Consider the following 27513-nt stretch of genomic DNA (forward strand, 5'->3'; position numbering starts at 1 on the left):
TCATTCCTTGTGCAAAGTTTGATATAGATAAAGTGGTTTCTTGGTCAATAATTGTAATTTCCTTCTTTTAAAGTCAGTGGGTTTCTTGTATAGTTCTGCTACAATTAGCTCAGGTTTAATTTCATCCATTTCCGTGAAAGCAACACTTTGTACTGGTAAACCTTTTTTAAGCTTGTAGCATTTGAATTCAAAGAAGATAGCTGCAACTTTTGTTAATTTTACAGACTACCTCTGGAAATTAATGTCCACATTAAAATAAGCATATGTATCTTCTTTTCATGAAGCCACAGGAGTATCTTGCACAGGAGTTAAATTTATGCCATTCAGATCCTTTACACCAACTGTGATATAGGGATCAAAGCACTGCCCAGCATCTTTCAGACCAACGTTCTTAATTCTGATAGAGAATAACATTATTCCTGGCTCTGATGACAACCTTGGTAATAATGTACCAAGAACTCTAGCAGGAGAGAAACCAGGAGACCCTACTCCAGCACCACCCTCTTCTTCATCTTCTTCACCAGGTGCTACAATTCTTCTTAAGTGAACAGGCTGAACGTCTAATGGGAATTCTTTATTATAGAATATTATTAAGAATGTTCTTTAGGATTGGTTCTAGCTTCTCCAAGTCTTCCAGCTTAAATTTATGGGACTACGTGGACTATAAAGATGCACTTCATAAGTCTAAGCATGTTGCAATTTTGCCTATGGTTTTATTTTGTCCTTCTGTGAACTTAGAATTATTGTGTTGAGCTTGGGCCTTGTTTTGTAGATGTCTTGCTAATATCTGATACTTGTATATTGCCTCCACCAGCTGGCCCTAAAAGTCAAAGTTGGAGCTTCTCCTAAAACTGGATCGCCAACACTGCAGCAGACTCTAAGTTACCAACAAAATGGCTGGTCCCCTTCCTGTGCCCTCTCTCCCTTACCCAAGTAAGTCTTGGCTCTAGAGCACCATCCTCCTCGGGGTTGGCCCCGACATTAACAGGGCCAAGAGGGACTGCTAAGGCCACCACCTCCACCTGCCGAGGACATCATCTCCCATTTTTGATGGGGCTGCTGTGATGATTAAAGGAGACACTACTACAGATAAAGCACACAGCTGAGAGTCTGAGGTACATCAAGCACTTTAAAAAAGTTAACTCTTATTATTGTTGCCATTATCATCTTCCATCTATAATTATGTCATCTGCTGCAACAATAATGCAGGTAAAGAGCAGCAGTTGTTGAGCCCCAAATTTTGCAAGTATTTCTTATCATGGATCAACATCTGGCAGCCACTGACCAACAAAAATACGAGAAGCACCTTCCAGATGCCGCCTACCCTGTGGGCTGAGTTACTGGAGTATGTTTTAATCCAGACATTGTAGTGCTCAATGATTGCTGAGGAGAGAGTGAGGATGAGGAATGCTTATATATTACCAGGATGGCAAAGTTCAGGTTCACAGGCATTGAGCACCTAGAAAAACCAAGAGAAATGACCATTTAAGCCAGGGCAGCAGTGGTGCTTCCTCCACATAGAGGATTCATAGGCCACATTGATTATGCACTGACTAATCTAATTTTTAATTTCACACATACTTGTTAAATGCTTCTCTTGTGCCAGGAGCCATCCCGTGTCCTGGAGATACTTCACTGAACAAGGGAAAATAAGAATCCTGTACCCCAGCATCTAACCTTCTTGGGGAGAAGCAGATAATAAACAAGAAAAAAAATAATCCAGAGAGCTTCCAATGGTGATTACCCTTATGAAGAAAATAAAGGAGAAAATGTGACATGTAGTGAGTAGCAGAGCAGGGCCACAGTAGGCTAACTGCTGGTGGGTAGTAAAAAGGTGGTACTTGAGCTCGGAACCAGAGCCCAGAAGAGTCAGGATTACTTAATTGTTATATAGTCCTATCCCTAGGGCTCCTAAGTCACTTCTCCACAACTCTCAGGACTAGAAGTGAGAGACACAAATAAGGAAAGAATGGAATTGATCTTTAAATACAGATTGACATTATCATACAAAACCCAGATGGAAAGAAGATATTGGAATGGGCACAGGATGGGAAGAAGTTGTTCTGGAAAGAGCTCAGGGAAGTTGTAAGTAACCGGAAAGATAAGGAGACTGTTAGGAAAAATTATCTATGGTTATAAGACCTTCCTTATGGAATTCCTTTTAAGCTACCCAAATGTCAATCAGACAAGTTTATGACTATGCTGGCTCTTAGGTGGTCTCCTACGACCCCAACTCCTGGTATTTGTGCCCTTGTATATCCATCTTCCCTTGAATGTGGGCAGGACTTTTGACTTGTTTCTAACCAATAGATGAGTGATGAGCTATCACTGCCATGATTACATTACAAGAGAAGTAGACACTCTCTTCACTGGCTTTAGTGAAGAAAGGGAACTGAGACAGCCTCCAGCCAAGAATCAGCTAGAAACTGAGGCCCTCAATCCGATAGGTTGCAAGGAACCAAATTCTGCCAACAACATCATGAGCTTAGAAGGTAATCCTTTCCTGATTGAGCCTTGAGATTAGATCACAGCCCCAAACAACACCTTGAATTCAGTCTTGTGAGACATCCTAAAGGATCAGGTAAGCTGTACCAGGACTCTTGACCACAGACATTGTGAGGTAATAAATGTATGTTGTATTAAGCCACCAAGTTTGTGATATTTTATTATACAGCAATAGAAAACCAATACACTGACATTAATGAAAATGGACAGGACTGCTAAAGTGTTTATAGAACCCACAAAAAAATCACTTGGAAATGAAGAAGTCAGGAGTATAATCATTCCCTTAATGTTCCACAGAACACTTATGTGACAGGTAAGACCTGAGCACAGGAACACTGAGAGTTAAGACTTGTCCTCCGTGCTTAAGGAACTCGGCCAAAAAGAGGTTGTCAGACAAATTGAGATGAGGGTGGGGAACATCCATGGTGGTAAACAGAAAGTAGTCTGCATTAATTTAGGAGATGTAGAATTATGGTCACAGCTGGACTTTTTTGCTTATCAAAAAATTAAATAAACTTGATTATAATTTTAAAAAATCAATACATAATGATTGTTTTTAAAATGAAAGTAATACAGAAGGGTATAAAATAAAAAGTAAGTTCTCCCTCTTCTCCTCTCAGATCCCCATTTCCATACCTAAAAAAGTACCAGTCATTACAGTCATTACAATTTCTTATTTGTCCTTTGAGAAATTGTCTGCAAATGTACAATGCACAGGTATACTCTTTACTATAAATTAGATTAAACTATGCATACTATTCTGTCTCTTACTTTTTTCAAGCCAATAATTTGTCATTCTTTCAATATCTGCACATTCCAATTAGCTTGTCTTTTTACATGGCTGCATAATATTCCTTTGTATAAATATACCTTAGTTTACGTAAAGAGTCCCCTGTTGCTTAGCATAGAAGTTGTTTCTATGTTTTTGCTATCATAATAGATACAATATGTGGATCTTTGCTCACTTCTATAGCTGTAGGAAAAATAACTAGTTGTGGGGTAGAATGTGCTGCCAATCTATCCTCAGAAATTACCCCCATTTTACTTTCACACTCAATCTAAATAGCCCTTTTAGCCATACTTTGGTCAATGCTACATCTTAAGAATTTTTAAAATATTTTCCAATTGAATGGGTTAAAATTGTATCTAGTTTTCTTTATATTGTTTACATCTGAATTTTTACAAACTCTGCAGGTTGAATCTACTTAAAGAATGTAGGGTCATAAATAGAGGTTAGACATGAGGAATGAAACAGAGATGGTTGGGAAAAAAAAGTTGTTGTCATGTAAGAACATTTACTATAGGGCATTGTACCCAAAACCCCACACATGGTCATGATCTTGGCACCCAGCCATCAAAGTTTAGAGCCTACCTTTTTTTCTCTAAATTTCCACATAGTTTGTTTAGGGTAAAATTAGGACATTATAAAAAAAGCAATATGAATCAGGCACAATTAAAATGTATATTGAGTAGTTAATGAACATCAGAAATTACTGGTGACTGGAATGTCCTTCTACAGAAATCTTCAAGAAAGGAGAGCTTAAGTTTCTGGGGAAATTGTTATCCTATGTGTGGTCATGCTTAAAGATTGCAAGAGCTCACACATTTTCTCTCTACTTTCTAGTTCTTGAAAGCTAAAGAAAATTACTTAACAGGAACCTCCCTACAAACGAATAGATATTATTAGGAGAATAAACCTCATAGATTTATAAGAGGAAAAAAAAAGAAATGCTTAGTTAACATGTATTAATATTCTGTTTCAACTGTATTCAACAGCTTTGAAGTACCTATGAGCTCACTAGGCTATGGGCTCGCTGCAATGGCAAACACACTGAAAGTAAAGAGGCTACTCAGGTCGCTCCATCTTGGAAGAGACTTTGCCAAAGACTGGATTATTTTTTAAGTCTATTTTTGCAGCGAAAGGAAGCCACAGGCATCTGAACGCTGGCTCCCCAGTTCAACACCTAATTTCTGCCAGGACATGAAGAGCACCTTCTGAAACTGCACCTCTGGAATTTGGGTGGATTTAATTTGAGATTGGAGCATTTGGGTGGCTTTTGTGTTTGCTTCCTACCCAGTTCTCCTTCATCCTGGTCTTTCTTTCCTCTGAAGGACACTGTGTGCTCACCACACTTACTCCTGATCATCCCAAAACACAAATTCAAATTCATTTTTTAAAGGCTAATGACTGAGGGCTTGTCCTGTATTTTTGTTTTCCCCCAGCTATAGTCTACCTATGCCAACAAAAATGAGGGTATTCATTTATTTTTAAAAACCTCTACAAATCTTCAGTGACTCTTTGAGTATAAAATATTCATACCGTGACTCCAAATTACAGCTGGGAGCATAACCACTCAACAAGTACTTTTAGTTCAGATTCATTTTAGATTCAGACAAGCAAGGGAAGGAAATACGGGAAACACAAAGTCTCCTTTGAACGAACGAAATCCTGAATGGAGAAATTAGTGGGAAAATCCTGCCATTTCAAACCAACCCTAATGCCTCTGCCACAAGTTCAGTTATTTAGGGTTGAGGAGTCAGCTATGAAAACTATAGAAGGTAGATGCAGGGTGAGAACTGAATTGAGGAGCTTCTTAGGTAATAAACTGATTTAGAGAATTAAAGTAAGTCAATTAAATATGACTGTGTCCTAGCTGCATCTACTTTTATCACAATTATTCAGCACTTTCAGGAGAGCTATTCTGAGCATTTAGGCTTATCTATTCCAGACAGCTAGAAAGTTGATTTTATTATGGATTTGGATGCCACGGGGGGAAAATGGCCTAGATATTCAAAACCCACTTCTTGATTTCCATGAAGTGCTACCTGGAAGGTCTGGTTGCAAATCATTTTGCAAATGCAAATCTCAATCCCAAAAGGATTTTTTTTATTTCAGTAATCCTTATAATTGTTGTAATCCTGGTACAGATATTTTTAGAAGAAAAATGTTGCTTTTCTCTAAGCCTCCCAGATTTTTCAAATGGAGACATTTTGCAAATTGGAAGTGAACATTTTATTTGATGATGGTTTGAGGGAAATTTGCCAGCATTTGTGAGGTCTGCTGGGCTATGAGATCTTTGAAAGGTGCAAACGTAGAATTATTAAAGGTGATTCTTTTTGCCAGTGAGGTTCTACTTTTCTAACATTTCAGCTAACCCAACTAAGCCCTTTCTGGGAAAGGCCACACCCAAGCTCATACCAGAATGGCTTCAGGGATCACATCACTGGAGGTCCAGAGGGAGGGAAGTTTTCAAGTTAGTAAGTATAGTAGCATCATTAAAGATCTGGATTTCATCATATTTTTCTCATCTTTCTCTGTGTGGTCAGTTTCATATGGAGTGGCAAATTATTCCCAGCAACTCTCACGACTGAAAGCTTCTTTAGCTACATCCAGGAAGAAGAGTGGCGATCTCTTCAAAAGAGCAAAGCACTTTTTAAATCCAGACACCCCCAGCACATGTTCACTGAGGCTCTTATGGAGTGTAAAGCCAACCCCAAACTGGTACCTATGGCCAGGGGGTTAAGTTGAGCTAACCAGCGTAGGCCTGAGCCCCAGACACTTGCAACAGCCAGAGTGGGGCATTAGCATCCCCCAAACGCAAGGACCAAATGGAAAAGATATGGATACCTAAGATATAGAGTTACCAAGAACTGACCAGGAAAAGAAGAGATGGATGTTGTAGAGCCTGCTTATTTAGAAAGGAGAGACCTGAGTAGTCATAGAGCGGCTAGGACTCCTAATCTCCCAAAGCCAGGCAGATCCCAAAGTGGCCAGATGACTTCTCAGGCTGCTGGCAAGGTTATGACCACTTTAGCAGGAGGCCTTCCTGAACTCTCTCTCTTTCCCATGTCCACCCCTGGAGCAAATGTAGAACTGTGTCAGCCACCCTGTATCTAGCTTAGACAAAAGCTGTCCCCAGGAACCAGTGGGGAGCTGATGTTGGAAAGTTGTGGTTTGTAGGCCCTTGCCACATGGCCCACTTCATAGGCTACTTCACTACATGGCAGCTTACTTCTTCAGTCTAGCCATCTTTTAAGAGCTCACCTGATGAAGTCAGGCTCATCTTGGATCATTTCCCTTTGATTAATGCCAAGTCAGCTGCTTTGAGACCTTAATGACATTTACAATTTTTTTCCCTTTGCCATATTCTTTTGGCTAAAGCAAGTCACAGGTTCCATCCTGGAGGGGACTCTATAGGACACAAATACCAGTAGGTGGGAGTCATGGGGAAGATCTTAGAATTCTGCCTCCCTCAGGCTGCACTTCTCTTTCTCCATCCACCCCCTCCCCGAATACAGTGCACCTGTTAAATTTTTCACAAGCACTACCAGCGTCATATGCCAAATCAGCGATGTGCTGACCTGTATCTATAAAAATGAGAATCTAGAGGATAACTACCTTCCACCCACCTTGATCCATAACCTTTAGATATTTGTGTTCTACCCTGTAGACTCTTACAGTGTGCTTGCAAACCTATGTTACAAGGACAGCAGAGCCAACTGAAGATTTTTGGCCACATCTTTCTTTAAAACATATGCCTAAAGCAGTGGAGATAGTAGAGCTTATGAAGTTACCCAATGACAGCCCTGCTTTGTGTTTCTAACTTCTCACCCGAAGGCACTCTAGCAGACCTGAATCAATTGGCATTGCAATAGGAGTCAAATATAGCCCAATAAGTAACTTTTGAGTGGCTCAAATTGAATACACTATGTGGCATTAAGGACTGGGATGTTTTATGGGATTATTAGGAAAAACAAAATTGGACAAAACAAAGTTTTTCAAATTTTGTGCCCCAAGTGTAGTACTATCAACAATCAACATAGCTCGTAGGCCTATGGGTTTCTGCTTATGTGACCCATAGCTGAAAAACAAAAATAATCTTGAAACTCCCAATGAGTTCTGATGGCTTAAACACCATTGAGAGAAAATAAAGAGGGCCCTCATCCCCCAGTTTTTCCCAGTCAAACTTCTGTGTTGTTGACTTGGACAAGCCTCTGGAGAAAGCAGGCACTGCTATGGTGGGCACCTCAATCCCACGGTGGCTCCAGAGAGAAGGCTTAAGGCAGAGCCTTCTTCTGAATGAACACCAGAGGTGGAGTTGAACTGGAAAATCCAAACAGGTACAGCCATCACAGGGCCCAGAGATAAAACCGAGATAAAATTTTTAGGGGTCAAACCTAGGCAACAAAATTTTTTTTAAAGTTTCAGAAAAAGGAACAGAGAAATCAAAGACTGCCAAGAAAGAATACCTGGGGGCCCTCTCTGAAACGGTCAATATGGTATAGATGTGTCCATCTCAAGGAGCTAGCACGGGAGGACACCATGTCAAAGGCCTCACGCCAGTCTCTTCTTAACATCTCAGTTCTTGTTCCTCATAAAGGACATTCACTTCTCAATAAGAAGACACAAAGCACCATCTCTTCACAGTGGAACTTTAACCAGTAGGACAATAAAATATTTCAGTGCAAATTAATTTTGCCTATCCCTGCACCCAACTGTACCAATGCTAATAACCAGCAAGATGGTTGTCACTCACTATTTTATTTCCTTCACTGACCAACAAATTTCCTACCAATAATAACACTCTCTGTATTGATTCTCAAGTTCTGCTATCTGAACCTGACTTCTATTATAAGTGTGCTAATTACTTACAGTTAGCAGAACCAATGAAGTTCATCTAAGCCAGCCTCAGAAAAGGCAGAGACCTCCAGCTTTTCACACTTCCAAATTTGGCAGGTGGCAGCACAATGAAGGATGCCAAACCATGTAAAATTATTTTATTTACCTATAGATAGAGAAAAAAGCAAGCTGCCAAATCCTGAGCATCTTCTCTTCTCAGGCTCCATCTTGCCCTCTTCTCAGTTGCTTTGTTCCTGGACTGTTGCAATGTTAGTCTATTTTCCCTCTCCTAGTACATCTCTCTACGTCTTGGATGTTTCTATCAGATTAATCTACTACTTTAATCATGTGATTTCTCAGCTTAAAAACATCAATTACTCCCCATTCCCTATTCAATAAAATCTGGGGTTCTGTGCCTGGCATTTAGGCCCAGCACACTCTAAACAGAGTCTGACCTTCTTGCTCCACCTCCCTATGCCCTGCTCATATTCCTGCCCTACTGTCTATTTCTAGAACATATCTTAACCTTTCTGCCTCTACCTTACTGCTCACACATTCCACCCACATATAATATCCTCCCACCTCTCTCATCAAAACCCAGTTTAATCACCACTTTCCGGACCTTCCACTCTGAACCATTTCAGCAATATTTATGCTTCTCCTCTGGCTTCCCCAATTGCCCCGAAATAGGGTAATTTATATGTGTGCCCAGCCCTTAGGACAAGGACTGGATCACCCGTCATAGTCACCACATTATCTGTCATGCCCCATACACAGAAGGCACTCAGTAAATATTTGTTGGATGGAAGAGCAAGAACAATTTACAATTCTAAAGTTATTTCTAACTTATTAGATTACTGTTTGGATTCATCATTTACTATAAAAGGAAGATTTACATATACATCTAATATATAGACAGTCACGTGCTGCATAATGATGTTTTGGTCAAGAATGGACTGCGTATATATGTGGTCCCATAAGACTATGACAGAGTTGAAAATTTCCTATTGCCTAGGGACATCTTAGCCACTTTAACATCATAGTGTAAGGCATTATTCACAGGTTTTTGGTGATGCTGGTGTAAATAAACCTACTGTGCTGCCAGTCATATAGAAGTATAACACATACAATTATGTACATAATACTTGATAATGATAAAAATGACTCTTACTAGTTTATGTATTCACTATACTATACTTTTATCATTGCTTTTGAATATATTCTGTCTACTTATTAAAAACAAAGTTTGATGTAAAACAATATGCCATGGTACACCAACAGCCTCATACATCTCATGTTTACTAAGTCTCTTAATCGCATCATTTTATCTTGTGTTTGATTTAGTCTCATGTTGTTTTGTACAGTAACGTGCTAGACAGGCTTGTAGCTTAGGAGCAACAGGCTATCCTATATAGCTTAGGTGTGTAGTAGGCTAACCGTCTAGGTTTGTGTAAGTGCACTCTATGATGTTTGCACAATGATAAAATATCTAATGGCGCGAATCTCTCAGAATATATCCTCATCGACAAGCGACACATGACTGTGTTTGTATATATAGGCATATCTCAGAGATATTTCCGGTTTGGTTCAGACCACTGCAATAAAGTGAGTCAAATCTTTTTGCTGAAGGAGAGTCTTGTCTTCCATTTGCAACAAATAAATAAATGCAACATATTTAAAGTGTAATAAAATGAAGTGCAATAAAATGAGGAATACTTATATGTTACATTTATATTTACTAAAGTTTATCTATACACATATTTGCCATTTTTCTCAATAAATGGTAGCAAGGTTGAATATATAAAAATAAAGATAAAGAAGTTTAGGCAAGCATAAAAGTACATATAATGCAATGTCCAATTTTAAAAGAGAATGAAATATCAGGCATACTATTGTAATTAGGTAAAATACATATGAATAAGTCACCATCTAAAAGAAAAAATATATAAATTAAATGTTTTTGTGTTGGAGTGGTGAGATTTAGTTTATTGTTAAATCAATTAGACGATAATGTAGCAGGAGTGGCATTACACAGTACTGTTCCCATGTCCCAAGGAAAAACTGGTTTATTTCCTGTAATTGAACTCAACTTCGAGGTCCCTCCCACCTGCATTCCTTCTAAAGACTAGGAAAGGTGGAGAAAGCCTGAGCAAGCCTGCTAATTAAAAGTCACACCATCTCCTCTATTTAATCAGTCTCTGTCAGCTAATTATTACATTTATTCAAAAGTCACCTTCCCATCAGAACAATTTATCCCTTCCCTTCTGTCTCATCAAGAAGACTCCAGTTTCAAGAAATACTTACATATCCTCAGGTGTTGGGAGAGGCCCCTGGTCAGACGAGGAACTTTTCTAGGTCTGACTAATCCCACGTGAGGAATTGCTCCCCTTACTTGGTCTAGACATTAACCTTGGGTGTCATCATGAAGTGCTGACCCTGCCTGGTTCTTCTGGGAGACCATGGAGTTCCCTGTGCTGGAGTGTCTGCAAAACATGTACCTGGATCAGGGCTGGGGGGGAGGGGGCTACACACAAAACTGACTCTCATGTTTTGGAGCTGCAGATCCTGAGTCCCAAACATGTTCACCTTCAGTTCCCGCTTGAATTCCCCACCGAACAGACTTGACTCCGGGGATTTCTGTACCCTTCACCCTAAAACATACAGCAGGCAAGATGGACCTCATCCCTCAATGATTGTATGCACTTGCCCCTGGGAATGCCTGGCTCTCTTCCTCCCATAGGGGCAGAGGAGGAAGACAGAAATACCAGGTCAAGACCTTCCACCCCAACTCCACTTCCTTTCATCATGTTCTACAGCTGCTCTCCCTTATTGGAAAAAGGAACATACAGCCAGATTTCTTCAGAGTCTCAGAAAACATAATCTACACGTTTTCATACCCCTCCCTCATCCAGGGATTTGACCTGAGGAGGAATAGTCAGGGCCCACCTATTACTCCTATCCCTCTGACCCTTTCAGGAACCAGGAGGCTTTCCCTCCTCCTTGCTGTTTGCTGGGCAATGGTTCTACATCATACCCTGCAATCTTCCTTTGTCATAGTTATGGAAAGCTTTAGGGTCAGAATCTATCTGTCCTCATTCTTGACATATAAAGAAATACTTGAAGTTTAAAATATATTTTTCTCTTTCCCAAAAATTCACCTTTCAAATTATTTCCTTGCTATGTACTTAACAAAAAGAACTTTGAGCCTCAAAGCTGGTTAATGACCATTTTATTCTGGACTTTTGATCTTCAAAGTCTGGTCCTCAGAACGTGGATTGGCGTTGCCTGGAAGCTTGTCAAAATGCAGAATCTCATGCCTCCACAGACCTTCTGCATCAGAATCTGCCTTTGAAAAAGATTCCTTAGGTGACTCATGTACACCATAAAGTTCAAGTAGCATGGGTTTAGAAAAATCTACCTACCCCTCATGGGCTCACATTCATAGTAGACAGATTGAAAGAGAATATGGTTTACAAAATGACCAAGAAAGCACTGGTTAAATATTTTCAATAATAAGGGTTTGCTCTTAGTCGTCACTAATAGGTATGTACCCTTGTTAAAAAAAAAAAAAAAAAAAAAGATCTTGGGAAGAATCGAACCTTTCCTATGCCCTGAAAAACTGAAACTGGTTTATGAGAGGAGTTCTCAGAGCCTTTCAGCTTGCACCCCCTATATCTCTGAGCACCAGGTTTTGGGCCAAAGCCTCTGTCCTCTTACAATATCATATCACAATCTGATCATGAGGGTGTCCTCACCCTCTTTAAAGGTTAAGCTTCTGAAGCTCAGTGAAATTAACAACTCACTCAGGGTCACCCAGCTCCCAAAAGACAAAGTTGGGAATAAAGCCTGGTCATTCAAATCTTTTGCCAATGTCTTTCCCAAGCTGCTGAGGAGAGTGCTAGTAAAAAGCTTGTTTCTCTGGTTTTAGAAATAACCACAAAAAGAATAGAAATGCTTGCCTTAAGTCAAAGCAATTGGATCTTCAGTGTAACCTTCTGTAGGAGAATAGTATGTGCCTCCAAGATATCAACTTCAAACATTAGGATTCCTGCCTCCCTATAATGGTGATGAGGAAGAAGGAGAGGGAGAGGGAAAATAACGACTAGTTAAGTATCCAGTTTTATTGGAGAAAGCATTAACTATCCTCAAAATAAATATATCCTTGCCACCCTTTTTCCTCCTGGAGCAGGCACCTGGCTGAACAGGTGGGCAGTGTGAGAGATGCAAGGCAAGACCTGCAGCTGCCCTGGATAACATCACCTCCCAGAGCTCTTCAAAGGGAGTTTCTGGGGCACCACAAAGCCTGTGTTGTGAGTCAGACCACTTCTAAATTTAATGACAATTCATTCAGCTGTTTCCACAACCTGCGATAGCCATTATAGAGAGAAATCTTGTACTTTTAAGGTTATAATTAATACCTTTAGTGGGCTTACTGTGAGCCATCACTAGGTGCATGACAGGTATGAGCTCCACAATGCTTAGAAGAAGGAATAACCATTATCTCCTTCGAGAGATGAAGAAAGCAAAGTCTTAGGAAGGCTAAATAACCTAGCCAAGGGCACCCAGTTTATAAGTGGCAGAATCAGAGACTCAAGTCAAGGTCTTGATTCTGAATCTCATGCTCTTTACCACTGACACTCATCAGTTTATCTCCTCAATCTATGAAAACCTTTGGTCTGGACCACCTGTTAGAGTTGATGATAAGCCTCAGGGAGGAGCAACCCTGGCAGAGCCCTGAAGGAAAAAAAAAAAAAACTCCCAGCAGGGGGCTGAAGAGGGACTTGTGGGGATAGAGGGGCAGGAATTGCCAGACATCAAAGATAATGACTAGCAGAGAAGGTCCTGCCCACCATGTTGACACAGTTGCAAAGAAGAGGTGGTGCTGTTGAGTAAGGCTAAAGCAAAGCTGAGGTTTTCCCAGCCCCCGTTCCAGCTCCTTTTCACACAACCCTCTGAGAAACAGTGGTTTCAATATGCACTAGTAGTGTGCCTTCATCTTTTCTTGTAAAATTTTAAATGAACTCAGCCATAGCTATTCCTGGTACTGGGGATATGCTACAGTTTTAGCGCAGGCCATGAAACATTTTAATGTAGAATTTCCTATCAATCTGATGACCAACCGTTCCTTTCCCAGTTAATCTTCCGGCACATTTTCCCAGAAGAAAAAGAAGTGATCCATGCAATTGCCTACATAAAACCAAGAAAAGGATACCTCTGGGGTTTCAAACTCTGGGAAAGAGGGTGTTCTCTAATAAAGAGATTATTTAAGGGAAAAAACCAGGCCCACTACCTACCCCTCAACAACTGCATACACACCTCCTTTCAACCAGTTACTGCTGGTCACTCAACTCATCCCTTCCTGCCTTCCCAAGTCCAGTCAAAATGGAAGCCTCCATTCTGACACTTTATGATTGGCTGCTGCTGAGCACTGATGTCCAATCAGTATGCTCAGAGAATACAGATCCTGCAGCAGACACCATCCTTTGGGATGAATACCAATTCTTCTTCAAAGACCACTGGAGAATTCATTACGAGGGTTGTTCCGAACATTCCTTCAAACATGCAAATTCTTTTAGCACTGTTATACTGGTGATTGAATAAAATTAAAGGCTCAGCTCTTTATTTTTATGCTCAGATCATAAAGTATGTAATATCTCGTGTGTGTGTGTGTGTGTGTGTGTGTGTGTGTGTGTGTGTGTGGAATTTTTAACCACAGGAAGTTAAAACTTTACTTATTATTCAGTACTGTCCAAAACGAGATTAGAAAAAGGGAAGTAGTCCTTCAGATGTTATCTAGGTTCAAAAATTAAAATGGTTAATATCTAGAACATAGAACTCAATTATAGAAAGGACCACTGGGATGGTAATAAAAAAAAGAAAAGAAAGGGCGGAATTTACAGATGATTCTGAAGGGTCTTGTGACTGATTTAAGGTCCCATTAACTTCATGGGGATCTAATCAAAGGCTTTCTGTTGAAAGTAAATCTGAGACTCAAGAAGTGAGAGTTCTTACAAGGACCGGAGAAATTCCATCACTACTTTGTAGAAACGATCCTGGAAATCGGATGTCTTTCCTCACACATGGTGGGAATTCTACAGTCCTGGTTTTTGCACCAAAGTGCTTAGAGTTAAATTATAAGAGCTTTCTTCTATGATCTATACCCTATTTGAGCCCCCAGGATATTATGCTTTCTGGCCTCTAGAGTTTAAGGAGTAGCTAGAGAGTCAGCCTTTATATGAGGATTTTCCTTGGTGATATAATTTTATCACAAGTCCCCTTTCACTACAAGTGAATCATCTCACCAGGAAGCAAGGCAAGAGTTTACTTTCTATTTAAAAGAGAACAAAGTTCACCATTACTCAGTACTTCAACTGACTCTTTCACACTGTTGGAACTGCATAGTTTTAAAGGTTTCTGCTCAGACTGGACATTTACACCAGCCTTCCTTCAAGTAATGAAAAAGTCTTATGGTTCAGTGAGTATTGTGGTGGAGACAGAAAAACTCTAAATGCTGTCAGCCCTCTTATTGACATTGGCCTCACTGTTCCTAGATGTTATCCCTAAAAGGTGGGGAAATATTACTAAATTCTGAGGCATTTTCCTGAGCAGCTCATTTAATAGTTCTAGAGGTAGTTGGCAAAATGTAACTTTTGGTGGATGCAGATGATTCACTACACATAAATCTGAAAATTCAAATTTGGAAGATTGATTCTCTCTTGAAGATGTTGGAATCATGCCCTCTCCATACCTGGGAATGCAATCCTGGGTTCAGGGAATGTGATAATCATTAATATCATTATACATCTACTTGTCCCTTCCCTCCATGTCACCCATGCTGAATGATATTATTTGAGAACTAAAGCAATTTAAACCTCACACCATTAGGAGACACTTATCATCATTATCCTCGTTTTATGATTGAGTTGCTAAAGCTCATAGGGAATGAGGCCTCTGATCTCTTGCCATTAAGAAATGGAGATGCTAGAACTTAAATGAATGATGTCAGGGCCCTGAATATATCCCATAAGCCCAGCTTTCATTTTCCAGCATCTGTAACTTTATGTCTGAGAGTGTTTTCTGGCAATAGAATCCTACTCTTCCCCCACCGAACTAGAAGTGCTGGAAAAGTAAGTAGTAGCTGTCCTCAGTAGTAGCTGTCAATCAAGGACTGACAGGATTTGGTGGATATATACCTTAGCTCCCTCCACACTTGGTAGGAATATCTCTGAAGTGTAAGTTCCAGAGGCCCCGGCAGTTTAAGCCTCAGTTGTCCAGAGTAATATAGCTCAATCACCTATCCTTTAGTGGCCGCCTTCCCTTCGTGGACTCACTTCCCAACTTCTTTTTAGTGTTTCCTATGCCAAACACACTGTTTGCATTCAGATCCTTGGATCTACTTCTGGGGGAGCCAAGATTAAGAAACAGACCTTTTGACCACCAGTTCTATATTTTCATTTTACCTGATGCTTTCCTGTGTGTATCAGGTTGGAGTTTTCTGGAGAAACCACCAGAAGCCAAAGGTAGATCTCTTCTTCCATAACTAGTCTATCTCCATTACTGCATAGTGAAACCAGAAAATGTTGGCTCCAGATAAGCAGTCCCCAACTTAGATCAGTTCCAGTGTCTCAGCAGGGTTTCCTGAAGGCAGGGTCTAAGTCGATCACATGTCAGGTTTATAAAGAATCAATGGGGCCAATGCCTGGGAGAGAGGGTTGAGTGTGGAGGGAGAAAGTGGGAATGTACAGAGGGAGAAATTGAAGCCCCAAACCAGTCTCAGAGACCCCATGGGGAGCTCTGAGCCAGTGTAGCCCACAGTTATGTCTAGAGTTGGGCTGAAATGGCTGGGCCTTTGTATACTCTCATGCATTGATATTAGATGTTGGCTACCCAAGAATTGCTGTGACTCTAGAGCCAAGTTGACTCCGAAGAGGCTCACAGTTTTGAGCGACCTGTGGATGGCACTATCAGCAACCAGCCAAGAAGCCCTTCCTTGACAAGGTGCAGCTGAGTGGTGATCTTGAGTCCAACCTTACTTCCCTCCACACTGCCAGGAAAACAAACCTTTGGTGGCTCCCCATCCTCAAGAAAAAAAGGCCAAACTCCTTAGCCTACAGATCCTCTGGCAACTCTCCCCTCTTCCAGCAGCGGGCTGCCTCTCCTGGATGTTCTTTACCCAGCCCTGCTGCTGAGTCAGGCCCCTGCTGTTAGGTCAGACCACACAGTTTGGATACACCCACAATGTTGGACATGCTCATTCATTCCCTTGCACTGGCATTTCCCTCCACCAGAGGAGGCTTTGGTCCCTTTGAGCCTTACAAACACTTCCTCTTCTTCCAGGGTTTGACTTGTCAATAGCCTCTAGGGCAAGAGGCACTGTATCTTTCTATTCAAGGAAGATTGTATCACTGCTATCTTGAGGGTGTATTACTTGCCGCATAGTATCACAATGCATTGTGTTTATTTCTGGTCAGCTCCCAACTCCTTGAAGGTACCTACAGCAAACCCAATGGGCATATTTGGAATTCAATAAATATTTGTCAAATGCATATTGGCTGAGCTACTCCAAGAACATGAATAACTGTGCCTTTAAATGAGAGCTAAGACCAGGATTAATTTACACCCTCTGTCGCAACTGTTGCAGAAATTGAAAAGAATGAGAGCCACATCAGGAGCTTGAGGATCACAGAATTCTAAATTCTTGAAGCAGTAAGCAAGGTAGAATCATGTCCTATCACTGCTAGTACTGGTTGCAGCCCAAAGGAAGAAGCTCTGAGCAGAAGCAGCTAGACTTGCTTCTTGACTAGAACCACCAGTATTTGAATTGGTTGATGCTCTTGGAAATGTTTTAGCATGACACTTAAATGCACAACCAACATGTGGGTACATTCTCTTTAAAGAAAATTAGGACATTACAGATAAGGGCAAAGTTTCTTTTAACACCCCTCACCTCAGTGTGCCTCCTTTCCTCCCTGGAGGTAACCATTTCAGGGTATGGTGTGGATCTTGCCAGAACTTCCATGCACTCAAGAAACACAGTAATATCCATACACAGACATGCACACAAATATTCATTGCAGTACTCTTTATAATAGGAAAATTTGCAATCCTCCTGTAACATATAATGTTGACACACCACCCATCTTCCCTCTGCTCCATTTTTGCCATTTGGTGTGGGACTTTCAGTAAGCTTTTGCATCCACTGCTCTATCAGAGCCTACCCTTGGACTCCGGAGGCCACTTGGTTTTCTCCCACAAAGAGTTCCAAGTGCCTGGGAATGTATGACCCAAAACAAGGAAAGCACAAGAGTGAGACCTCACTTAAACCAGAGTCTCCTGTGGGATCAAGCTGCAGTTCCTCTCTGCAGGGCTTTGCCTGAGATGTGTCTTGCTTGAATCCTCCACCTTCCCTCACCCCCTTACTGACTTCTCTTGAGACTACTACCTTAATAAATTATAGGCACATGACATTCCTGCCCCCCTTTAAGGCTCTGCCTCTGGAGAAGTCACCTGAGACACTGACAACAGTCGATTGGCAAAAGAAAAATGGAATATTCATGTTACACATCAATGAAAAATAATGTCATTCTATATGTGTCAACATGGGAAGATCCCAAAAGCAAATTAAAATATAATATGGATATATGTGCTAAAATAGCATTGAAGGAAAAGAATATCACTGAGCAATGCTATTAGAAATTTAAGAAGTGCATACTCCTCTCCAACCACCCCGAGATGCTCCTGCCTTGCTTTCTGATTCTGTTGTCTTTTACCAGCCTGATTTCTGTTTTTCCAAGCAATGAGCAAAGCAGCTGCTGATCATGAGGACCTCTCTTCTCACCAACTAACCAGGTCCCATGGGAAAAGAATTTTGTATAACTAACAGCAAGGTTTCTATTCTTTTATGGAACAGGTGGCTACGTTAGTCAGCCTAAGAGTATGAGACCTTCAAGTTACCTAAAATAAATCCAGGCAGAAATCTAGGGTTTTTGTTTGTTTGTTTATCTAATGATTGAAACTTGGGAAATGTTCCACCCCAGAGCAGTTCCCCCAAGCCGATCTGAAGCAGCCAATGGAAGAACGGTGGCAGGCTGGCTCTTGCAGCCTACGGTCCTTCTGTGAAGATGAACGAAGGAGGCTTCTGCCAGATTCGGATCAACTGGAGAACATCATTTGGGTGGAAGATGGCTTTATGCGTGGAGTAAAGGGCTGTTAAGAGAACAGAAGACAATCAGAAAGAGGAATGGTGAGCAACATATTGCTGGGAAAGGTAAAGAGGGGAGTTGCAAAAACACTTGGAAGCTGAGGCTTTCTGGAACAAATGACTTCAGGAAGAGGACAGGAAAAAGAGGGATAGTTTTAGCATGTAGTAAAGGGCTCAGAAAGAATTAGAAGCAGGAAAAGGTTGGGGGTTATTGTCAGCACAAAATTAAATGCTGAATTTAGCATTCAAAGCCATGGAGTTGAAGCCAAGGTCTAGCTCTTGGCTAAGAAGAGTCACAAGTGGGTAGAACACAGTTGCTAATCATGGAACAGTTGTTGGCCTAGAGATCAGCACAACTCTTATATCACTCAGAGATGAGAATGATCTTTTCTAATATGTAGTGCCATTTTGAGCAAGTTATTTATCTTTTAAGTGGGTTCTTTTTGGTTAGAGTTGAGAGGACATATTGTAAAATATAGGACTATAATGCATCTCTCTGTGTAAGCATTAAGATCTTTCTTCAGTGTAATGCTGAAAACTGCTCAGGACGCAAGAGAGGAAAAGCAACATCGATCAGCTATTCTCAATATGCCAGATGCCAGACTAAGCCATTATTATGTGCCTCAATCCATTTTGTTTTCACCTAGTCCATGAAGGTGTCTCCCTGCTATTATCCCATGTAGTAGCTGAGAAACCTGAAGCTATGTTGCAGAGGGTGCTAACGAGTCCTCACCTGCCAGTGTACCCTGTGTTTCAGGCTTTTTAGATGAGAATCCACAGTAAGAAATGTATATTCACCTCCTGATTCAGATAACACACACGTTTATAATGGAAACAAAGGTTTTTCAACACTACTCATAGCTTTACTATGTGACATACACTTATTTTATTCTATTCCTTTCCTTTATTTAATGATAATTTCAATGAAGTAAACTGATGTCACAATATATAAATGAGCCATCAGTTGAAGTTTAAAAAGCATTCACCTAGGATTTGTCGTAATCTGATTTGTCCCTCCCAAACCAGTCCTCACAGGTAAACTATGAGTTTAAAAATCAGTCACATAACATTTATACTCTATTTTTCCATCTACTCATCTATCTAGCAGCCATCTAGCCAGCCATCTAGCCAGCTATTCATTCAATAAACATCTATTTGCATGTAGAAGTTGAACCAAATGGTCTGGGTTCTCCATTACAGGAATTAATGCTATCTTATCAATTCCCAGCTCACAAGATGGAGACATTCAAAGCATCAAAGCGTGAAAAGAATCAGTAAATGGCAGATACACACCCTAGAAATGCCCAACAGAACAATTATAGGTGGTTCCAGAACTAACATCTTTGGGAATAAACCATTCCCCCTCAAAAAAAAAAAAGAAAAAAAAAGAATATCTTCCTTTAGATAGTTGCAAAGACAAAGAGAATAGTGCAAAAAAGATAAGTGAAACAATCAGTCACTGTAGCATTCCAAGATGTCAGTGATGGAGGTCTCATGCAGCATAAAAATGAATGGGGAAATGAAAAAACTGAAACCACATCATCCCCGCAGCACTTTCACTTCTCACTTCTGAATTTGTTGTGAGTCCTGCTAACCATGACCACAAGCTGTTTAAAATTACACCGTTTGCCTTATTTAATTTTCTTCTGCAGTCATAAATATTAATTAAGCTCAACCACAGAGAGGCTGCATTTCAATCCATTCACTTCCTGAGGACCATAAGCAATTAAGACCCACAGCAATTTAAGTACTAGCTAGTTCTTTAAGTCTGCACTGTGGCATTCACTTTTTTATTTTTAAAATTAGGTCAGATTTATTAAAACTTAGTGGTTTCTTTTTCCTACCTAACTTCTGGCCTGTGGGTGTTCCCAATTGATTCTCTTCTTGCAAATATGATCTATGCTCCTGGAGTGAACTTGCTCATTTTATCTAAAACAAGATGCAGAAAAGTGTATGTTTTGATTAATAAGGGCCAGAAATATTTATGTGCAGCCTGTGAGCTATCCAGTAGCAAAGACCATGCGTTTCAATGTTTGTTTATTTAATATTATTTAATGACAAAACATTAGATACAATTGTAATAAATGAAGAATATATAAAGTAGAAAGTGAAAGTCTTCTCCCAACAGCTCCCAGTCCCAGCTTCTGGGGATGTCATTGTGAACAGTTTTGTATGTGACCTTCAAATTTTTTCTATGCATAGATAAACAGTCAAAGTTCATTTTTATAAAAATTAAATCAAATTACCCATATTTGTAACTATTTAACCCTTCATCATAAAACAGATATAATTTCCATATGATTTCATAGATATTTATATCATTCTTTATAATGACTGTACAATATCATACAATAAAATTGGGTTATTGTTTATGTAATCATATTCTTCTTGAATTATGATCTTAGGCATATTGTAGAACAACTATATGCATGTGCGTGTGCACACATTACAATAGCTGAAAACTATCTGAGAGAATTTTCGTTTCTCCCATGCTTCTGATATCTTCTCCATCTTACTAAAGGAATGTTTATTCAGAAGGAAGAAAACATTATAAGGTGGAAATAGGTCAAGATTTGGGTCAGAGAGCCTGGGCTGGGATTGAAGAGCTGGGTGACCTGAGACATCTCTCACTCCCATTCCCAGGGCAACCCACATGGGAAAGGCTTGCTTGAAACATCTAGCCTGAGGCAGATATTAGCCCCTTCCACAGGATCTCTTCATTCTCCAAGATCCAAGTCACTTGGGGTACACAGGACTTGAAAAGTGAACATAAAGAAAAACTTCTGTATTTCTAAATCCAACACGTTAAAAGGGAGAAAAGAATGAAAGAAACAGGGAAATATGGATAAATCTTCCCTTTCCAGTTTCTATGTAACTCTAAGGATTGGGGAGTGAATCTCAGGTCTAAGATGCAGAACTCCCACCAGGACCAGATGTTCCTCTTCATTAGCATTTAGTTAGCACTTTATTTTGAAGACTTAGAGGAATGAATTTACCAGGTTTCACTCTTAAAAGGAAGAGCTAAACTCAGGATTTTGAAAGCTATAGACCTATTATGTAGACTACTCTGGAGAATATTATGCAGCACTTATAATTTTTCATTGTGAACAATACATTCAAAGTCAGCTGTATCTATTTCAATCCTTTAGTCTGGCAGAGGCAACGTATAGGGAGATTTAATAGCTGGGTGCCAAAGGAAGAACTGCAAAATAAAGTCATACTTTATATCCATTCCATCCAGGGATCTCAAAGCAGCTTAACACAATCTTCTCACCAGCTTTCTTACCCACAGTTCACACTGCTTTAACATCAAACATAGATTAAGTACTTGGTCTGAAATTCTTAGTGTGTTTACATTAATCCTTCATGTGCTTTTATTAATATGGTAGAAATAAGAAGGATTTGCCTACAGAAAAAAACTTTCCCTCCCTTTTAGCAGTTCTTACCTAGAAGGAAGAAGCCCCTTTCAGAATGAATGCCTTATTTAAATTCCCACTACGGGAAAGATGGTCTTAGCACTAATTATGAGTGCATATTGCAAATAGAATAAACATTAAGGAAACATCCTGATTTTTCAAATTCTGCTCACTGTTGAGACTCAGATTTTAATTCCTAAATATTTCTTAATATGTATGTTAGAAGTTAATTGGGTGACAAAGCAAGGGAAACTGTGTTTCTTAACAGGGAGGTTAATTTGGGTGTTGTCTGTGAGTTCAGTTTTCATTACTCCAGGTCATGTTCTGTTTCTCATGCAGGCAGTGTCAGTTCAGCATCAGGTTAAATTCTGTGGAAGAAAATCCCCATTCCCAGTTGCTGTCACAAGAGGCCCAGGTCCTTTCCAGGAGGAGGACATGCAAATCCCACTGGAAACTCAAAAAACAGGAATCTTCTCATCACTTCCTCTTCCTTTTGATCTTACTCTTTTACTTCTTTAAAATGTGTATTGGGATCTACAGGCTGGGGAATGTTTGGGACAGGATCAGGGCAGGCTCAGTGCCTTGATTTGAATCAAGGCAGGATAAACCTGGGATCCCTGGGGCCTCTTCCTTAAGGAGAACGAGTTAAGGGACCTCGGTAGGTCTTAGCTGGTGCAGTGTGATTGCGGCTGAAACTTTGCTTAGGCTGTTTTTCCAAGCTTGAAAAATGACAGTTCCCATGTTGCGAACTGATAATTGCTGCATACCCCTTCTCTTCCCCAGTCAATTAGGGAGATTCCTCTTTCCGGAAAACTTGGCCCACGAAAGAAGGTGCGGGAGGTGTGTTGGGGGAGCTAACAATGTGTGATAGGGGGCTCTGCTTGGAGTGTGTTTATTTCAGGCTGCAGAGTTCTTAGTTCTGCGGGCTGGGAAGGTGAATCCTGGTGGTGAGGAAGGCCAATGTGGCTAGAGAAGAGTGGGAGGGGAAAACTGACAGACGGTGAAGATGGACTTAACACTGCTCATTTTATCAAATCACATCTCAACATCCAGCTTGGGACAGACTGAAAGATGAGTGAGAGAATAAGGCCTTTAAGGCCTGTAGTCAGAAACCGGCAGCAGCAACATCACCTGAAAGCTTGTTAGAATGCAAACTCCCAAGCACTTCCCCAAGATCTGCAGAATCTGAATCTGCATTTTAACAAGATCCCCAGGGGTTTCCTATGCACATAAAGATTTGAGGGGTGGTCCCAGGCCTTGTTAACTACCCCAGTCCCAGTTGGTCACTATTAAGCTACCCCTCCCTGTAAAATGAAGTTCCCTCCTTTTCAGGATGCTTCATGATCCTTCTTCTGGAATTACTTTGGAAGTAAAATTGACAGAGAGAATACGGACACATACCTTACAGACACCTGAAGGCTGAGCACTCCCTATGTGCCAATCTCCGTGTTCTCACACACACAGGCCAGGGTTCTAAAGCCAGGACCCACTGCTAGTAGGAGCACTTTCCTGCCACCCTCCTCTGTCTTTTCAAAGCTAGAATCCCCCAGTACCTGTTTGATGGAAAACCAGTACTCTAGAGAGATTATAAATGTGGGACAGGATTGGTCTACCACAGTGCTCCTGTGTGGCTGCACTCTGGTCAGATGTATTCTGCTGATGTCATGCTGACTGCTTTAAAGGACTGAGACGTTGGTTTTCCTATCAATTCTGGGTCAACACAGGCAGAACTCTTAGTGTACCCTCCCAGCAGATACACTATTTCTGAAGGGTGAAATGTGGATTCATTTTGGAATGGGATTTTAGCACTTGTAAATTCCTGGATCATGGTTGAAAGGAGACTTGAAAACATAGGGAAAACAAATTCTGCTGGAAGCTCTCACAGAAGAAGGGAGAAGTAGAAGAAAATAATCTTTCTAAGCACATGGCTTTGCCTACCTTGTTCAGGGCCGTATCTCTACCATCTGGAATATAGTAAGTACTCATTAAAATAGTTGATTAATGGACCAAAAATATATAAACTTGTCTTCATTGTCACTGTTTGATATTAGAGCAAGTTGTATGTTATTCTTTTATGTTTACACAGAGCGCCCCAACCCATATCACTTTGAGATGGAAACAAGAAGCAAAACAACTGCTTCGTAAGCATGAGACTAAAATCCAAGCCTGGCTAAACTCTGATCTCCACATCTGTCAGATGCTTCATCCTTTCATACTTATTGGAAGTGTGTTTGTTTATCCAAGTAAGTAATCAGTAACTCATAGATCTAATGGGGCCACTTCTGAATTACCTCTCTGTGTAAGGCAAAGAGTTCTTAAGAAGGAATGCTAAGGGGCTGATTCTCCAGGTCTGTGACTGACTCTCCACCACTCCTGTTCTTGATGAGGTTTACTGCTTGCCTTTTCTGCAGGAATTTCCTCCAAGAATAATATCCAAATGTATGAAATAGCTCGAAGGGTCACAAATGCAGATGCATCTAATTTAGGCATCCCTCAAAGGGCAGTTTATTCTCACTCCCATTGACATGTTATTATTGCTACTAAAAGTTGCTTTTTCTTTATTTTTATCTCTTTCAATTACTTTAATTACCTTCTATAATAGTCCCACATACCAGAAATGTGCTTAAAAACTCAAGAATGGCAGACAGGATGCCAAGTATATACCAGAAATATCTGTCAAAACTTGGACCTGAGTGGGCAGAGAACTGGCCTCCCCACAGACCCACACAGATGGGAGTGGAGTCAACTCAACCATGAGAAAGCCCATAAAAGATGAACAATCCATAACTACACTCAGCCTTCCAAATAGCTCTCCAATTCTATGTGCACGGAGAAAGATCTGAGTGCTAAATTATTCCTAACAGTATCCTGAGGACAGAGTCTTTTTCTCCTGTACCATGTTAGGTGTCAGGAAATCACCATCTGTGGTTGGTATGAATATCACTTCCTGTCGTCCCTCAGCTCAAGAAAGAGTACAGTCCACCTTCCAACACAGGTAAGAAAAAAAAGCTAATTTGTTTTTCAGAAGTCAAACCCTTCGTCTGTTGAATGATGGCTTCGCTGATCTCCTTTAAGTGTGAGAACTGATTGAATATCTGTACAAGTTATTTTGCTAAAGTTTCTATGACACTGGATCTAATATTCTTATTACATATTTCACCATAAAATAATAAAAAGTGTAATAATAAAATAATAATGATACAAAATGATACCACTATACTGCAGGAAAAAAAATGTAGATTGAAGATATAATTCTACCACCCAAACACAATTGGGGTTATTAACATTGTATTTATTTTACTTTATCATTATTTATTATTACTCATTTCCCATCTTTTTTTCTGTGAATCTTGACCAGGAGAGGTAGATTGTATGCAAGTGCACCGTGTATTAAACTTACAATGTTGTGTCTTGTTCCCCCCCCCCCCCCCACCCCCCACTTTTGTCAGCACTTCCCGGAGTTTTGCAGAAGAATGGGACATGCTGAATCTTTCCCGCAATCTTTCCCATAAATCTCTTTTGAGAATATACTCTTAGCTTACCTTTTCAATTGTGCTCTCCATAAACAACTTGTGTTTTGGCCATCCAAGAACTATGAAAGCCAGCAAAAGAGTATCTGAAGGTATGCTGAGTGCCAAATAGACTACTTTTAATAGTCTGATTTTTCAAATGGAATCTCAGAAATAACAACCCACACAGAGAAAGTGAAATGTTGACACAGCTATATGCCTTTTCTTTATTAAGACTTGGGATGCACCCTGCAAATTACAAGTTGTGAATAGGGAGGTGTGGGCCTTTGATTTCTGCCAACCTAAACGCATATTTGAAAGCGAAATGCATATTTTCACAAGATTTTGCCAAATCACCTGTCTCCTCTATCTTAATTTCACCTTAGACCTGCCCGATTATGCCTTAAAGCAAACCTTGTCCTGGATATGTATTCTCTGAAGGGCTACAGGAATTGATCAGCAGAATGAGGCTTCCCCTACTTTTGGTATTTGACGGGTTATCGCTTAGTGAAGTTGAGTTCTGTTTATCAATGTCGCTTTCCCCAGACTAGTTTCAGATGACAGAGGGCTCTGGGAGGAAGTTATGCTAGGGGATGCGCGATCTTAGCATCTTCTTCCCAGGAAGAGTAAAGGAGGCCCAGGTTTGAGCCCAAATCATATTCACTGGGGTAGCATCCAGAATAAAAACAACGTGCTAACCCCAAGCTCAGTTGTCGATTATAAGACGGCTTTATATGGAACAGAGGTAGCACCTAACGAAAAGGAAGAGGAGGGCATGGGCCAAGGAAAGCTTTGTGAATCTTAGTACTAGGTGGGTTTAAACTAAAGGGGAATTAGGGGAAATATCTGTTTTCAGCCCGAGTTATGCGCGAACTTTTTCCTGGAGAGAAGTTCCCGGAGCAATTTACAGCATTCCAGCCTGAGGCTGTCTTGCCAGACGCTCTGAATAAACCTTTAGAAACCGAAGCCGCCGGGTAGGACCGGGAGTGTGTAGGGGAGGTAGCGCCTCCGAAGACGTCCCCGCTGGAGAAGGAAAGCGAACCTCAAGCTGGGTGAACGTCCCTGCTTCCTTCACAGCCCCTGGTCCCGGGTTTCCCCCTACTCTCCAGAGTCCAGGACTCCTGGCTGTGTCGCACGTAGCCCAACCCTACCCGAGCCCTAGGTGCCTCCAGTGGCGGGAGGGGAGGTCGGTTTGAGTTTACGGAGAACTTCGGGGGACTCCAAAGAAATTCCAACCACTCGTAGGCGTTTTCAGAGAGTCTCGGAGAGGCGGAGAGAAGGTGCCGGATCTCCTGGGTTGCGGCGTGAAGAACGCAGGGGTAAAAGAGGGCTCGAGTCGGTCCCCGGGGCCGCGTGGTCGACAGGGGGCGCCCGGTCACTTCGGAAGCTGCAGATTAGTGCTCCCGGGTGCCGGCAGATGCTGGCTACCGAGAATAGGGGAACTTGCAAGGTCCGCTCCTTAGGAAGGTAGTGTCCCTTCCTCCAGCTCAAGGAATAATTTCTAGAACCATATTTCGACCAGGAGCTAAAAGAGAAGAGGGAGTGGACATTCACATACACACATTCACAAGCCAGAATATTCTTTTGAGTTTTCATTCCATACACACCAGGAAGCTGTCTGTCGTTTTTTCGTCCAGTTTGTCTATTTGTTTGGCATCTCTTTTCTACTGAATATAAGAAACACCCCGTGGGGAGGAGAAAGGGCTTTGGTGGTGGTGGTGGTGGCGGCGGCGGCGGCGGCAGACGTGTGTGCCTTTCTGTCCTAGGCTTGCACAGAAAGCTTTGAAAACAGGCAACTCCACTCTTGAGCGCCAGTGTTCACCCCTCTTTCCCAAGCCTTCGGGACCTTGCGATAGATGCTGATGATCTGGTCCATTTGGCTCCCCTGTGCACACTCCCCACGACACGCTTCCCGGATGCACGGGGTCGGTTTGCCCCTCTTGGGAGCCCTCGGTGGTACACAGGTCTTGGGGCATCGCAGATCTTGGCTTTGGGGATCCTGCCTTGGCACTTGCTTAGCGGGTTCATGAACACTCTCAGTATGAATTGGTCGAACCATTTCAGCGCAGAGGGCAATGCCAGCAGCTGCATCTTTGGTTCAAAGCGATGCAGGGCCCGAGAGACCTGAGGTAGAAATAAGAGGTGGGAGTCCCCTGCATCCACTGCTCTTCTTGGCTTTTCTTCTAGCCTGAACCACACCCAGTACTTCTGTTCCCAATGCCCAACTCCCTGCCTGACACCTCGCCTGTCTTCGGCCACCAT

At 41.2% G+C, this 27513-nt stretch overlaps 1 pseudogene; it reads right to left on the minus strand.

Annotated features, from left to right (window-relative positions):
• Positions 1 to 27513, minus strand: LOC102897861 (annotated as a pseudogene).

The sequence above is a fragment of the Pteropus alecto genome, unplaced genomic scaffold (genome assembly GCF_000325575.1).
Source record: "Pteropus alecto unplaced genomic scaffold, ASM32557v1 scaffold45, whole genome shotgun sequence".
NCBI classification, from domain to species: Eukaryota; Metazoa; Chordata; class Mammalia; order Chiroptera; family Pteropodidae; genus Pteropus; species Pteropus alecto.